Source organism: Typopeltis vanoorti, chromosome 13 (genome assembly GCF_054136105.1).
Source record: "Typopeltis vanoorti isolate ZY-2024b chromosome 13, IOZ_Tvanoo_1.0, whole genome shotgun sequence".
Taxonomy (NCBI): Eukaryota; Metazoa; Arthropoda; class Arachnida; order Uropygi; family Thelyphonidae; genus Typopeltis; species Typopeltis vanoorti.
The window spans coordinates 74,988,733-75,006,887 of NC_143561.1; the positions used below are offsets into that span (position 1 = coordinate 74,988,733).

The following is an 18,155-nucleotide window of genomic DNA, read 5'->3' on the forward strand; positions in this document are numbered from 1 at the left end:
ATCCTCTTTCCATTCCCTTGGCAGAGCAGACACGAGCTGACATACCATCCAGGCCTACTGCTATATTTATTGATATTTTTCAATGTGCAGAGTAGCTCCAGTTCATCTGCCTCAATACTCACACATCAGTCTCTGTCACCTCGGTAACTGCGAAGTCACCACCTGGATGATATACCCTCGCAAAGTGATCACTTAGTAACTGAACTGTTTTTTCTGCTTATGTCAGAAGCAATAGTAAAGCATTGAGTAAAGTTATCGTTCCATAATCATTCTTTCCATTACTTGCTATGTAACAAAAAAAACTCTTTTGGGTTTACTTTGGCCTCTTAGCTAATTTTTTCTCATAATCTGATTTAGCCTTCCTTAACATACTACTTACCCTTCTGGCTTGTGCTTTATACTACTCAACGGCATAGTGATCACATTGTTGTTTATATGCCTTCCACAATGTTTTCTTTTTTTGCAGCTCCTGCTTTATATTGCTACTCATCCACTTAATCCCTACTTGGTTTGTCCTCCTGACCCTGGGTATACAGTCTGATACTACTTCATTTAAACAATACCAGACCACTTCTTGTGCACTAATGACATTCATTCTATGTAGCTTCTTATGCCATGGCACTTCTCCTAAGTTTGTCATAATCACCAGCTTTGTAGTTCAACATACACTCTTTCTTGACAAATATTTCCACATGTTGAGAAACCTCCCAGGACAAGACTGCATGGTCACTTTTCCAGTTGGTGGTAAAGATGCTCCTATAGTTATAGATCCTTCTGATACTATTACCAGATCCAACACTTTCAAACAGCCTCTTGCACTCTGTCCTCCTCAAAAGACTACAACCTTCAGCTGTTAACACATCAATAGATTCAGTTTTCCTTAACCTCTTCACATATACATGGCACTTAATGAGCTATATGTTTTATAATCTTTCTTACGTGAGTTTGATATTAAAAAAAAAATAATAACAAAATAAAAAAAATTTTAAATTCTCAAGGATGTGAATTCATTGAGATCAATTACTACATTGCAATCATTTAGAATATTAATGACTGCTATCAAACTTTGGCATTCAGCTTTTAGTATGATTTTAGTATTTTTTACAGGCCTATGTGAAGTCACAAGACCAAATACTCATCGACTGCATCCTATCATACCTTGCTCTGAAAATATTTGGTGTTGGAGAATTTACTGCCCTCTCTAGTAATGCATTTCATTCATTTACTGCCTGCTATTCAAAAATCTCCTTTTCAACACTTTATTCACATGACCTTTATACATTTTCTAGAAATAGCCTCTCATTCTCTTATCCTGTGCAGTATTTCTTTTATCCTATATATCTCCTATCTGATAGGCTTTTCTTATTAACTTATTTTTCTCAGTCATATCACTTTTTCTCCTATCTATCAACTTCTGCAGACCATGTTTCCTTAATATGTCCTCATGCTCAACACTCTAGATTTTTGAAACAATCACTCAACTCTGCACTCTCTAATGCTTCCTTATCACTCAGATATCCAAGTGAACCAAATCTGTGCACCAAATTTCAAACATGACATAATATTTGCCTAATATACAATGAACCCCTCACCTCCTTATCCTACATTGCAGTATGGCTGCTGAACTTCATATCCTAATCCAATAAAATTCCTCAGATCTCTCACCTCCTCCAGATCATGGAGTAAAATGTTCCTTTAATGTAATACACCTCATTCCATCTTCTGTGACCAAAGGGCATGATATTACATCCCATTCTTCAGCCTAAAAGTACCAACCTGTTTACATCCTCTTGCAATATCATCACGTCAGAGCTTCTGACATTGCTCCTCCTGATTTAGTAACATCAGCTAATAACTGCCAGTGTTTATGGTGGTGTATCTAAAACTTCCCATAAAATCCTTGATGCCATCCAGAGGTGAGCAATTAGGCTCATAGATGATTCCTCTCTTACAGGTTCCTTCAACCTCTATCTCACATGCACAGTGTTTCAGTACCGTGTCTATTCTACAGGTACTTCCATGGTCACTGCTCCAATTGATAGCCATCATTCTTCCACTTTCTGTTACACCCGTTAATACAAGAGCTACAACTGTCCAGCAAACAGCCTTTCTCATGAAGCATTCCCAAACAACTACAACTTGCAACTTTTCAAAAAAAAAAACCATCAGTAAACTTATTTATGTCCTCATTTGAACCCCACAACAGCACTGATGTGCTTATAGGTCCTTGACCTCTCATGTATGGAATCAATATATATAAAAAAAACTGAATATATATCTTCTCAGTACTTGAACTATACTGTCATATATAAATTAAACAACACTGGTTTCAAGAACAGAACCTTGTGGTATCCCACTTGTTACTTTGCCCTCATATACAACTTGCTGACTTCTATCAGCCAACCACTCATGTACTTTGTCATCTAGTATCCTATCAAATGCCTTAGAAGAAATTTAAAAAAATTGCTATATATGCATCTTCTCCTTTCTCCAGTATATATATCTTATACTTATCACCCTATTATAAATTTTTATAGGATTGGTGCAGAGGAAATATTTCAGACTTGGCTAGAGGAGACAGAACAAGAAGTCATCCTTGGAAATTGAGTAAGAGGTTAGCAAGTGTGTGAGGACTAGATTTTTCATATGGAGAGTGGTGAATGAGTGGAATGGGTGGCCAGAGTCAGATATCAATGTTTTGTCCATTAGTGAGTTCAAGGAGAGGTATAAACATACAATAGATATTGTGTGGATAGTTTGGTCTCCCATGATGAGTCTTCCAATTCCACAGAAGAGCTTGTGCAATAATAATAATAATAAAATATAACCAAATTGCCTGAAGCAAGACCTTTTAACAATACCATACTGCTCTTCAAAGATTTCCATTTCTGTTCTAACCAGCCTCTAACATCTTCACGATACCTGATATATGCACACTGGCCTATAGTTGGAGACTACTGACTTGGATTTTTCCTTCTGCAGTGGCATTATTTTTTCTTCCTTTCCACACACTTGTGGAACTAGGTCAAGGGCACTGATATCTCTTTTTTTACATTCCATTCATATATGTGATAATATCCCATTCAGACCCACAGCCTTATTAACATACTTAAAATTCTTAACCTTTCACATTCCTGAACTATCAGTCTTCTGTCTTCCTGTATGCTGTTATTTAACACTGTTTCCAATCCCAACATAAAAACAAAATATTCATTGAATTTTTGACATTGAATGTTTCCAAGGGAAACAGTGTTAAATACATATTATAATACACCAGAATTACATATTATGTAATTCTTGTGCCATCTTCAACAACTAAAGTCAGTCTTCCATATTCATCCTTTCTTCTACTAGCAACATAACTGTAAAATTCTCTTGAGTTTTGTTTTACTGTTTTAGCCAATTTCCTTTGATATGCCAATTTCTTTTTCCTCACTACACTGGTCACCTTCCTAGCCTGCAGTTTATACCCTTCACCTTGTTCTTTATATCTCCTCCATCTCAGAAAGAGGATATCTCCTTCTCCTGCATGATTCCATGATTCATCCATTTCATCCCTAACTTATTTATCCTCTTAACTTTAGGAATATAATCTGACATTGTGATAAGTAACTGATTTTGAACAAAGACCCAGCATTATTCATTTCTCCTCTCTTCAGTTGATCAATCCATGGCAGATCACTGATCTGTTTTTATCATAATCTCACGCTCTGTAATTCCACACATCTGTTTTGTTTAGTGAAGTTTGTACCTGTCTAGCCACTGTCAAAAACTACATAATCACTCTCACCAGTTATTAGCACATCAATTGATAACAGAAGTAGTGATAAGAGATGTGGCATCTTTGTTATTACTGGATGAGAATATGGTTATCTTTAAGCAGCTCAAGAAATTCACTATCCTTACTCACACATTATTTCCTGCTTCTAGTCAGTGCTTTCATAATTAAAGTTATCCATTATTATTACCTCCTTCTCATTCATCACTCTAATCTTCCTGAACATTTCAGCAGAATGACTCCCTCTTCATTTTCTAGTCTGTAGCAGCATCCCACTAAATATCTAAAATTCATGTCCATTTCAACCTCATGCTAAATTACTCAAAATCTATTATGAACTACTGCTTTTCTTTTTAAGTTCTACATGGAGATTATCAACAATACTCCCTCTTTCATCTTTTTTTGAAAGAGAGGTGGGGAGGGAGGTATTTTTTATTTTATTTATTTTATTATATTTTTTTTGTGAAAAACGCTATAATCATAATATTCTGTCTCATCAGTACAATCTTCTTCCAACCATTAGAGAATGAATAATTTTATCAAAACCACAAATTCTGCCCTTTTATTCATAGTGGTCCTTGCAACAGTATATAAGCAGAGTGACTTGCCATTCTGTCCTCATCCTACAATTCCTCATAAGACCTTTAAGTTTTTTTGCTTCCACTTTAACCATCCCAGCATCCTTATGTTTCATTCCATCAATATCACTTCCAGCAGTGTGAGGACCTCTGTGAGAAAAGGGTATATGTGGAATTACAAGGGCAGTGATTATGAAGAGCTCAGGAGACAGCTAGCAGGTGTAGCATGGAATGAGGAATTAACCGGAAAAGAGATCAGTGCAAATTAGGGGAACTATCTAGTAGAAGCAATGTCTAAATGTATTCCAAGGGTCAGAAGGTTAAATAAGATAGGTGTGAAATGAACATGAATGAAAAGATCATGCGAGAAAAAGGACATTATGGAGGCAGCATAAGAGAAGTGGTAATAACCAATTCCATGTGGATTACAAAGACCGGGCAAGACAGGTGAGTTGGTTGGTAAGGGTAGCAAAAGTGAGGTATTAGAAGCAGTTAGCTAATGAAGCCAAAAAGAATCCTAGAGAGTTATTTCAATATGTAGCCAGCAAAAAAAAAAAAAAAAAAAATGATTATGGAAGGATGACATTCATTGGAGAAAATAGTATCAGGACAGCTGTTATGGAAGATATAATGGAGATACTTAATGAGCAGTTCATAAAGGTCTTTCATTCTTGTGAATGTGACTTGATTATATATCACCACGTATTCTGAAGGAATGTGCCAGGGAGTTTACACCTACCTTGACATATTTTTTTAATATGAGTCTTGCACTGGGTCAAGTTCCTAAGGAGTGGAAGGAGGGCAAGATTGTGTCACTTCATAAGGGAGGTGATAGAACTTAGGCATCAAATTATAGGCTTATATGTGTGTCAGGTTGTGGTTAAGTTGTTGTAGAAGCTGTTAACATGATAATACCATGTTGACAACAATGGTATTATCTTTGATGGACATAATGGATTTGCTAAAGGAGGTCATGTTTTAGTAAGCTACTTACTTATCACAATAAGGTGATGGCTTCCTTGGACAGAGGAGAGGGATACACAGTAATATACTTACATTTCGCAAAGGCATTTGATAGATTACTGCATGATAAGTTGATAGTCAAACTAGAGCGAATGGGGTTGGATATTAGATTAGTGCATTGGATCAGAGACTGGCTATCTGATAGGTATCAGCAAGTTATCTATGGGGGCGCAATATCCCAGAAAAGGAAACTCACTAGTGGTGTACTTCAGGGATCTGTTTTAGGATCATTACTGTTTGTTAATGATATTGGCATAGATTTGGATGGAGATATTCAGTTATTTGCAGATGATGAAAAGTTGGGATGAACTATGAAGAGTAGAGAAGATGTTGTGGCCTTACAAGAAGACTTGAAAAAATTGCGTGATTGGGTATGGGAATGGGGATGCGAGTTCAATGTTGCAAAATGTAAAGTTTTAAAATTTGGGAACAAAGGTGGGAAGTAGAATTTATGCTTGGTGGGGATATACGAGGTGGTATCAAAAAGTTTCGAGACTAGTTTTGTAACACGGCAACAGATGGCAGCACAAGGCTGCATGCACAGTCACAGGGAGCACCGACCTTCATAAGTCAGTGTGCCAAAAGACATCATCCTGTGCACATCGGGAGCTGTGCATCTGTTCTGACCACGTGCGCTACCACGTCTGCACTTTCATCATGGACAGCAAGTTAGAACAAAGAGCGAACGCGAAATTCTGCGTGAAACTGGGCAATCTGCCACAGAAACGTTTGACATGATTCGGAAAGTTTACGGCAATGCTGCAATGAGTTGTTTGAGGTGTTTTGAGTGGTGCGTGCTTCAAGAGCGGAAGAACATTACTGGAAGACGACGAGAGATCAGGAAGACCTTCAACAAGCTCAACACCCGAAAATGGCGAAACCATTCGGCAACTTGTGCATGAGGATCGTCGGAGAACACTCCACAACATTGCTGCCATTGTCGATGTGTCGTACGGAACAGTCCAGACAATCCTCACGTGTGATCTGAACATGCGGCATGTTGCTGCCAAGTTCGTCTCCAGGCTTCTGCTGACCCAGGAGCAGAAGGAACACCGCGTCAAAGTCTGCCAAGAACTCTGTCAGTGTGCTGTGGATGACCCATCCTTCATGTCGAGGATTATTACCGGTGACAAAACTTGGGTGTACGGGTATAACCCTGAGATGAAGCAACAGTCTTCACAGTGGAAGAGCTCATCGTCTTTTTCGACATTCGCGGCATTGTGCATAGAGAATTCGTCCCCAGGGGCCAGATCATCAGTAGCAAGTTCTATTGCTAGGTTTTAAGTCGTCTGAGGGAGGACTTTTGGTGAAAGCAACTGGATCTGTGGCGCACGAAAAACTGGATGCTCCATGACAACAATGCACCCTGTCAGCGAGATCTCTTTCATGCAATAGTTTCTCGCCAGAAACAAAATGATCTCACTTCCGCACCCACCCTACTCACCAGATTTGGTTCCTGCAGACTTCACCCTCTTCCCGAAGATGAAGATCCAGCTCAAAGGTCACCGTTTTAACACCATTGTGGAGATCCAGCACGAATCGCAAAAAGTGCTTAGCATACTTCGAAAAGAAGACTTCCAGGACACATTCCAGAAGTGGCAGGAATGCTGGGAGTGCTGTATTGCTTTGTAAGGGGAATATTTTGAAGGTGGTAGTGTAAACGTAGATAAATAAAGTAATTTCTCGTAAACAGAGCTAGTCTCAAAACTTTTTAATACCACCTCGTGTTGTCAGAGGTGGAGGATATAAGAGTTTGGGGGTGATAGTGGATAAGGATCTGAAATTTAAGGGACACATTGCCAAAATTGTAAAGACAATGCAAAGACTTCTGGGAATGATGCAGAGAACACTAACTTGTAGAAGTAAGGAGATTCTTGTTCCATTGTATAAGACTTTGATTAGGCCACACATAGGCTACTGTGCCCAGATTTGGTCACCTGGTTTTCCAAAGGACGAACAGATTGGAAAGAGTCCAGAGGTGACTGACTAAGGTAGTTTCTGACCTCTGGAATGGGGGAAATATGAGGAAAGATTGAGAAGATGCAACGATAATGGATTCCTCCTATCCACTAGACTCTGCAAAATTTACAGAGTCTAGTGGATAGGAGGAAGAGGAGAGATATGATAGAGACCTACAAGTTAGTAAGGGGTTGTTATAGGATCAATACTGGAGAGGTTCTACAGAAAACAGTAGGAAATCAGAGAGAACCAGAGATCATCCCTGGAAACTGTGTAAAGAGGGTGTGAGCAGAGGAATGGGAAGCAAGTTTTTTGCATGTAGAGTTGTGAATAATTGGAATACCTTACCCGAGAGTGTGATGTCTGCAGAGAATTTAAGTGTGTTTAAGGTATGGTATGATGAGCTGTGTGTATAATAAAAGGACCTCCTAGATGAGTCTTTGACTCTATGGGATCTTGGGATAATAATAATAATAATAATAATAATAATAATAATAATTTATCTCCCACTGATCCTGGTAGTTTACTCTAACAGCACAGCACACCACACCATGTAATTTGCACATCCCTTCCTGAATTCACACACACACACACACACATTTCAACAGTAATCTACCCAGCTTCACACTAACACTCTCTCACTTTCCAGCAAACAGCTTTCTGCTGCATAATATCCTAGTTATAGTACTATTCACACTTTGGCAACACACAATTTTCCTTCTCACATTCGTCCTCCTCAATTTCTCTAGTAACACTTTCAAATCCCATGCTACCTTATCCCTCACAGATTATTTGTTCCTACCAACACAGTCAATATTTCTGCACTACTTCTCCCAGACTCAGTCACTCTTCCTATCATTTCTTCTCTAAAACACACCTTCAAACACCAGCTCCAGTTGCATATCCTAAACTACAGTCTCCACAAAATACTTTCAATAGCCAATCTCTTATCTAAATGCTAATTGCTTTAATTTATTCCTGACCTCACCAATTCCTTTTGAATGTCCTCGTGCATTCAAATCTTTTGTACCAATTTTGTCACCATTCTTACGCTTCTTCCTCTTTCTTTCTAGTCTCTACTGTGTTATTTATTGCTTTTATACTACATTCAATCAGTACCTCTCTCTCTCTCTCCCCCCCCCATGCCACTTACATCATTTACATTACTATCGATGACTTCTTTCACAATCACTGATTCGTTTTTTGCAACTTCTTGCCACTTACTTACTGCTCTTTTCACATTAACATTATCTTTATTAGCTTTCAGATGAGCACTTGTTCTCCTCATTGCAGTCTTGCCATTTTCACCCTCAGTCAGTCAGTCAGTCACTCACAAATTACTGCCCATATACTTCACATTCAAGTTGCACTTCAAACATGCTTCTCTTCTATCTACTTGAAACACCCACAAAGTTATCCACATCATCTAATGAATACATACATACATACTGTACTACATTTCATAATTCACAAAATGACTAAAATAAAAGTTCAAGTTGGATAGAGACAAAGCATCTGCCATCTTGCTTTCTATACTGGTCAATACTCATTGCTCTACCTTTGAATGGTGTATTTCATTTCAGTTTGACAAAAACTGAAATGAAACACACTTTTACAACAGTTCTCTTACATATAAACACATCAGAAAACTACAGGTAATTAGTCAAAAAACTTGATTAATTTCAAAAAAACTAATAGTTTCTTGTTATTATTATTATCATCAGCAGACCTTCATGGAGTCAAAAGACTCATCATTGTAAGTGCTCATTTACACACAATTCTCATCAAATGCCTTAAAATTCACAGTTTCTGCACACTCACCACACTCTGAGGCAATGCAACCAGGGATAACCTCTGGTTCTACCTTTGTCTTCTTCTGTGAAAAATTTCTTCTACATTTAATCTATCACAAACTCTTATATTCATACTCTATTGGAGGAGTTGTACTGGAGGAAGTAGGGGAGACAAGAGATCTGGGGTTGATGATTGATAGAAACCTGAAATTCAGGGGACATATTGCAAAGGTGGTGAGGGTAACACAGAGGATTGCTGCAATACTGAGAAGGACACTGGCCTGCAGAGATAAAAGAGTTATCATTCCATTGTATCAGACCACACTTAAACTATTGTTCTCAAATTTGGTCCCCAGGATTTGAAGGGGATAAATTAACTGTGGAAAGGGTACAGAGGCGGATAAGAAAGATGATTCCAGGACTGTACAATGTTAGTTATGAGGATCGGCTGAGGGAATGTGGACTGCAGAGTTTGGTAGATAGAAGAAGGAGGGGGGTGATATGATTGAGACTTTTAAACTGTTGAGAGGTGGTTGCAGGGTTGACATTGGGGAGTTCTTTCACTTGGTTGAACAGCGGGAAGGAGTGATGACAAGGGGGGGGGGCATCCCTGGACGTTACGAAAGGGAGCTGTGAACAAGAGGGTGAGGAGTGGTTTCTTTGTATGGAGGGTGGTTGAACTGTGGAATGCATTGCCTGATAGAGTGGTGGGAGCGAGAACAGTCAATGAATTCAAGGAGTAGTATGATAGACTTTGTGTTTCCTAGGAAGGACCTCCCGCAATGAGTCTTTTGACTCCATGGAGGCCTGAATAATAATAATAATAATCACTTAGTCATTCTCCTCCTATCCGCAAGGCTCTGCAAATGACATTTTCTTAATCCATCTTTTATATTCAACTTTCCAGAAACCTGACACCACTATAGTTATTAACCTTTCTAAGCCATTTCCAAAAAAAAAAAAAAAAAAAAAAGGACCAGAGCAGTCTTTACCTATTTAATTAGATTACTGTGATTCATACAGTGCTTGGAAAGAAGTCAAGGTACATCGTTCCATGTAATGAGGCATGTGCCTGTAGCCAGTATAAATTGGTGATACTCCCAAGTCAGTGCAACTGCATCCAGGTAAAATAGCTGCACAAAGAAAACTGATGAAGTTTGAAAGAGAAGTTGTGACAGGATGCCATGTTGCTGGCCTATATGTTCAGCAAATTGTAGAAAAATTGGGCTATCCCAGGTCAACAATTAGATACCATCCTGAGATGGAAGCACAGGGAGTGTACTGCAAGTGCTATCCTCAGTGGATGACCCACCACACACAACCAACATAACTGTAGGGTGATTACAAAGGATAATATGTAAAAAAACAGTCATTTGTCAGCTAACACGTTGAATGTGAAGTTCCGGGCATTGACTTGAACACAAATCTGTACAAAAACATTTAGAATCAAGGCATGGGTTTTCCAGTGCAGGACCACAATATGCAAGCCCCACATTACCCAAAACAACATGCAGTGTCCTCTTCAGTGGTGCAATAAGCTTGTAGAGTGGAACATGGAAGCTTGGAAAGCTGCATTATGGAGTGACAAATCACACTACATCCTCTAGATGTAGTGTGATTTGTCACACTACAGTGTGTATTGTAGTGTGACAAATCACACTACAATACACACCAAGCAAATAGACTGATGTGGGTGTGGCAGATGTCCAGTGAACATCTCTTACCAGAGTGCATAACTCCAACTATGAAATTTGGAGTTGACAGTGTGATGGTATGGTCATGTTTTTCCTGGTTTGGCCTCGGATCCCTGTTTGTGGTGCCATGAACACTGAACTATGAGAGATATCTGAACATTCTGAACAATTCAATTCTTCATACTTTGTGCCATTTCTATTGAACTGACCATTGTTGCTTAAAGCAAGACAATGCAGCATGTCATAAGACTGCTACTGTAACTGCATGGTTTTTAGACATGAACCTCACTACACTTCACTGGCTTCCACAGAGTTCTGATCTCAACCCTATTTTTAGATCTGTGGGATGAACTGGAATGTTGGGTGAAGAGAAGGGACGTCTGCTCCACACTGGTCCAGGACCTCATTAGATGCCTACAGAAAGAATGGTCCAAACTTCTTATTGATTGCTATCATATGCTTGTGGAAAGTATGCCCTGTAGGATTGCTCTTATTAAGGTGGGCACCATGGCTGTTTGTTCCTCACACTATGGGTGGTGTGTGTGTGTTGAACTCTTTCCAAGCAGTGTATATGCCCTGATCAGATATGTCTTTATAGTGTACAACTGTAACTTTTTTACTTCTGCATGTCAATTTACTACTTATCATTGCCAGAACTGATGTCACAGTTCTAGTCATGTTTTCCCTAAATTCAGGTCCTTTCCCACTCTGTCTCCTCCACTTTCTTTAAATCATTCCTACCAATTGTATATAATTCATCCAGTTCATCCAGTAGCCTTGCTCATCTTCATGCGGTCTATTCAAATCCTTTGCAGAGCTACAACATTTGCTTTACTCTTCACTCGGTTACTTCTTGATGGGGAGGAGGTTGAGAGGATCCAGAGGTGAGTGACTAAGATGATAGCAGGTCTATGGAATGAACCATATGAGAACAGGTTGAAGATTTGTGGGTTGCAGAAACTAGTTGATAGGCAGAAAAGGGGAGACATGATTGAGACATTCAAATTGCTAAAAGGATTCTATAGGATTAATTCAGATGATATTTTTGAGATCAGGACTGGTGGTGGGAGAACTAGGGGACACCCATGGAAGCTGGGCAAGAGCGTGGTTAGCAGGGGTGTTAGAGCTGGGTTCTTTACTTTTAGAGTGGTAAATGAGTGGAATAAGCTGCCAGAGTCTGTTGTGGATGCTATGACAGTGAGCGAGTTCAAGGCAAGGTATGATAGATACTGTGAGAATGTTGAACAGCTGCGTGAACATGATGTTTAGGGCCTCCCTCGATGAGTCTAAGGACTCCTGGAGTAGCCCGTGGTAATAATAATAATAATAATAATAATAATAGGTGTCCTCAACTTTGCCTGTGCAAATGCATAACATTGAAACATTGAACTTAAATAGTAATAGCTTGCAAACAGTTCCTGGCTGCACCACTAATGACTTTTCTCTTCTGGAATACATCTTCCTACATACAATTTGCTAATATGTATCATACATTCAGTTTTTCCATCCAACTCATTAATTTATTGTCTAACCACATCCCTCTCAAACTAGTCATGATAATCTATCAAAAACCTCACATTTGCAAAATCTAAATATATTACTGTACATCCAGTAGATTTGTCATTCTCTTATAGGTCAATTACTAAAATGCAGCTAACTCTCCCTCGTAATGAATTCTGATGTTATCCAACTAATTCTGAATCTTAGCCCTCACGGCTCATTAATATTAACAACTGTAGATATGCAAATTTGATTTGTAATTTGAAGCCTCAATCTTATGATCCCCCCCCCCCCCACCCGCTCTTTTGTGGAGTGAAGGGAAGAGGTCATGAGACTTTTTTTGGGAGAGAGAGAGAGAATCCTCTCCATTGTAAGGTGCCTCATAAACAAGTATCAGGGCTGTCATTAACTTCTCCATCTCTGGAATCCCTTATAACATGGTGATATGTTTAAGCCCTTTCACCTTATTTTGCATAATTATTTTATATACCTCCTGCACACTCACCTGTTTAGCAAGTTTTTTGCTACAGTGAGAATAGACTGTATGACTATACTTATGCTGTAGTAATAATAATAATAATAATAATAATTATTATTATTATTATAGTAATGTCAATGGACTTAGCTTAAATTATCTTAAATTTCTCATAATGCAAAAAATAAAATAAAATTAGTGGCTAATACATTTCATGGTAATGAGACAGTACCATCCTAAATATGGTGCACTGAACATACTTTTTTAGTATTCCTGAAATGTGTCTTTTTGGCAACTTCAACTCGTTAGTTGCAGACTGTTTCCTAAAGCTGAGATCCAGCTTATAAGTTTGGCTAGTGAAACTTTTGTTATACTTGGGATTTCTAATAATAAAAAGAATAACAAAAAAAAAGTATCACTTGTGATTCCTTCATTAGTGTAGTAAGAAAACACTCACAATAGTAGATACAAATGAATATATATTTTTTAAAAAAAAAGAAAAGCTTTCTTAGTTATTATTTTAATCCTTCATGTGGTTTTAACAGAAAACAGCAACAACATTGGTAGGATTAAAACGACTTCATCCAGATTAGAACAACAACATGAAAGATAAGAACAATATCAGATAACTGTACTTTATGGCAGCAAATTCATGTGATGAAAATCTGATGATCATGTTAAGTGGTCTGTCCTCTGGCTGTGTTCCTTGCCTGAGATGTTAGGTGCCAAATACTTCTCATTTCTAATGGCTGTAATCCATGTAAAGTCAACTACATCACAAATGGAAATCAGTGTAATATCACGTATATGATATGAGTCCCCCCCCCACCACCACCACCAGAGAAAATAAAAGATTTTCAAAATTACATCCAAACCACAGCCTTTATACCCATTAAGAATCTAGCACTTTTTATCTGTTTCTCCCCACACTTTCAAGTGTGTATATGTGTGTGTGTGTGTGTGTGAGAGAGAGAGCGGGGGGGGGAACAGATCTCTCCTCTTGCTAGATATTTATAACATCTCAGGCTATTTTAAACTGTCCTTAGTACTGTAGTCAATCAGGATCTTCATCATCTATCATAAGGAATGAACATCCAAGGGATTCATCAGCCAACACTGATGAATGTTTCCAACCTGAACAAATAGGCTGCCAGAAACTACTGTGAATGCAAATGCTGCTACATTCACAGTAGTTTGTCTTACACTCCTAGCAGAATTCAACCAGCCTAACAATCAAGACTAATGATTAGGATTACTTCCCTTCCAGAAGGCAGATCAATCATTTAAATTTTCAGCACACAAAACATAGCTTCAGTTATATTGCTGAAAAGAATAATTTGAAAATTTTTAAATACATTACAAAAGTTGCCTAAAGGAGAGAGATTAACACCTCTTTTCTTGCTAGCACATGATGCAATAGGATGGGGAAGCATGTGCAGGAAATTTGTAAAAAAAGGACTAGATGTGGTTTCCTTGATTTCACGGTGATGATGAATTGGAATTTATTTCCTTAGTGGACTGCAGATGACAGTGATGTATTTGCTGCTAAGCTCAAGTTATCTCAATCAGTTTCCTCTACTAAGATAACTTTTGAACATGATTGAATTTTGTGTGCATGTGAGGACATCTATTATGAATATATTTCACTTCAAATTAAGCACTATTATGTCTTGATCTGCTATCTGGAGGAAATGTTTCTACATTTGCACATAACAGAAAATATATGCTACCAATGTGTCACATGGTCAGTGTCTTCCCATGAAGCCAGCCTGGCTGGGCAAGTAGTTACCGTGCCCACTCTCCAACCAACAGGTCACGGGTTCGAATCCTGCTGCAGGTATGGATGTTTGTGATTGTCTTATGTGTACTGTTATAACTTTTGATATGGTGCAACAAGACTTTTTGCTGTCACTGAATCATTAAAACCATTAATCATCATCATCATCTTCCTAGGGATAATAAAAATAGCAGGAAGTGTGCAGCTTTAACCACAAATTACATACATGAAATCATCAGGAAAGACAGAGAGAGAGACAGTTATTCCAATCAGCCAATAATGAACTTCCATTGTGTAACTGAATACAATAAGAATAACAAGACCAGTTGACAGAAAAATGAGCAGTTAACAGGACAGGCATGATGAGTAGTTTTGTTTCTAGTGACTATTTGCATAACAGAAAGCTTTGTTTGCATCTTCTGCACATTTCTAAATTCTCAGTCACTGTAGAGAGAAAATCAGGAGCAACACAATATTTGTTGATTTTAACCAGCTCTAATAAGAGAAATTTTCAATGCTTCCATGAACAACCTTTCAGATTAAAAGAAGGTACTTCCCAACCATAGTACTTTGCATACACCAAAAAATAAAAATGCCACTAGGTACTGCCATGTGTGTGTTCAAATACCTCATTTGAAAAAAGAGAAGGAGAAAAAGAGAGCAGATATATGTGTGTGACAAATATGAGAGGGCCATTACCTACCTGTCATTGGTAAAGGGCTCTGGAAAAGATAAGTACTATTTGTATCATTATTGGCAATATTGCTTGCATTTTAGTATAATATTGTTTATTTTTGATAGTTTAGTGCACCTACATGAATGAATGAAAGACACATAAACAAAATGAAAGCTGGTGAGAATGAGGTAGTGAAAGAATGCAAGAATGAATGAAAGCAAGTGATATGTAAGTGAGAGGAAAGAGGAATGAGGAAACAAAAGAAAGATTCTCATTTAGCAATGTGTAAGGATAGAGATGCTATTAAAAATGACAGTACTCATGAAATGTGAACGATTAATCTAAGAACCATTATACAGTACAGTACATTACAGGGTAAAGATAAATCCTTACTGAAGATGTAAATTAAATATAGAAATAGACAACAGAATCAGCAAAGCTAGTATGGTGGGAAGTCAATCGAATAAATTCATATGGAATAAGAGAGAAATTAGTCGCAACACTAAATTAGCTGTATACAAGACAGTATTCAAACCAGTTTTAACTTATGGATCTGAGAGCTGGGTCAGAAGTAAAACACTTGACCAAAGACTAGAGACTTCAGATATGAGAGTCCTGAGAAAGATTATAGGCGTGAACAGATGGCATCAATGGCAGTATCATATTAAAAACGAGGATATTAGGAAAGAACTTGACATTGTCAGCATCCAGGAATGCGTTAGCAGAGCTAATCTCAGGTGGTATGGTCACTTAAACAGAATGGGCGAGGAAAGATTAGCAAAACAAGTGTTCTCTGCCAGGTTGGCAGGAAAATGACCGAGAGGAAGACCAAGATATAGGTGGATTGATACGGTACAAAGTGCTTTAGACGATAGAAATATAAGAGCTGATAATATTGGAGTGTTGACAAGTAACAGACTGATTTGGAGGAAAATTGTAGATAGGAAATTAATAATGATGTAATTTTTTTCATGTAGTACTATCATATCCTGTACACCCCTTGAGGGTACATGGCAGGAATTTGATGATGATGATGAGATAAATCCATAATCAAATTACTACCAGGCCTACACGACATGTCCATATTCACTGATGGGAATTCTTTTTTTTTTTTTTTTTTCTTTTGAAGAGGCAGAATATACATGCCTTTTTTTTGAACCCTACCCTAACATACACGTACCTAAAGATCTTATAGGAAATTGAAGCCTTCTTCCTGAAAACTTCACATTTCCTTTAATAATGTCCATTTTGCTTGTCTGAGAACTGTCGATCTGCAATCTCGAAAATCATTGAATAATTTCTGCTTCCCTTTGCAATATGATGTAGGAAGCATTTTTAAATCAATAAGGAATATATAGCCTTTTACAATAATTGGCCACATGTGTGTAAAGTACCCCCTTGTTGCCTATTAAAAAAAGCAATAATGTTATTGTGTCTATTTTTTAAAATATAACTTATTTAGTTTTCATTAAAACAATAATAATATTATAATAATCCATATAATGCCTATGTAGTGCCGTAAAAGTAGCGTTTGCATTCATGGCTGTACAGAGAAAGCCATTCTCAGTTCGAATCTAGTTGTCCACTCGACGAATGTTTTCTAACTCCTTTCTTCAACCTGTTCCGAGTTAGTCGATCTCGGGCATGGAATTAGGTTTTTTCTCCTGTAAACTCAAGAAAATCGACCATAGAACACACGCTATTGCAGATGCAGTCTCTTGGTCCCTAACACAGTATATTATTTAATATAATGTACTGTATTACAGAAAATAAAAATGCATTAGCAGATTATAATAAAAATAAAATGAATAAACATGCTAATGCCTTTTATTTTTCATAGGGAGTAAGTGAGGCCGCTTTAGCCCTATATAACTTTTTGAGACTGAGGAGACGTTCAGTCACCACAAGTGGCCAATCAGAGAGTATGGTTATCATCAAGACTTGTTAATTTTAAGCGGCATCCAGTGAAAAAACGTCAAGCAAGTATCACCACCTCTTAGTGTCTAACACAGTACATTATACTGTATATCTGAAATAGTGTTGATTCTAGGGTTGTTTTTCTTGAGTTTAAGAGAGCAAAACTAAAATTTCTCGGATAAACAACCTACTTACCTGTGACAGAGATCGATTAATGCAGAACTAGTTGAAGGAAGGATTAGAAAAAAGTTTCTTTAGTCGGCAGCTAGATCTGAACTAAGAATAGCTTTCTTGGGCAGCCTAGTACTATGCATGCAAGTGTCAACTCCTGCAAGGCTGCACAGGCCTGTGTTTCTTTTTAATAATAATAATAATAATTGAAAGTTAGTTGCATTTTTGAGATCAGCAGGGTTTTTGTTGACCATATCATTCACAGGAGAGCAAATAACTAATAAACAGGATTAGGAACATTACTTTCTGTTACATAATGTTAGATAAATGGATAAATCCTTCTCCTACATAAATGAACAAGATTTGTATGATGAAAGGCGAATATAGACTGCCGTGATCATATACTGTAATTAAAAAAAAAAAAAAACAGCTAACACTTTTATTCCTTTATAGGAAGTAGCCGAGGTCGTTTAGCACTATCTAACCCTTTTGGAGACTGAGTGGACAGTTCAGTCTCCACTGGTAGCCAATCAGAGACAGCTGGATCAAGGCTATCACTAATTGAAGCAGCCTGCAGTGAAGAGATGATTCAACATCACAACAGAGAATACTTTCATCATTTTTGCTAAATAAATTTGGTATATTCTTTGTATGTGCATCTGATTTCATGAATTCTAAACAAGCACCAGAATCACGTGGCACTTTTTCAAATTCTGATAAACGTTCAGCATCTTTTATATGCTCTGAGGAATCCCACTGAGGTATGTGTTTCTCCTTCTGGAACTTTAAACCAATTGTACAGGTATTTCTATCA

The 18,155-nt window shown here is 37.8% G+C and overlaps 1 protein-coding gene across 1 annotated transcript in view; it reads left to right on the forward strand.

Moving 5' to 3' along the window:
* LOC150100288 (zinc finger matrin-type protein 2) overlaps positions 1–17,911 on the forward strand; it is a 177,688-nt gene extending 159,777 nt beyond the window's left edge. The window contains exon 8 of the transcript XR_016549220.1: positions 17,795–17,911. The gene's annotated coding sequence lies outside the window, so the exon portion shown is untranslated. The remainder of the gene's footprint in view (positions 1–17,794) is intronic.
* Positions 17,912–18,155: the final 244 nt, after the last annotated feature.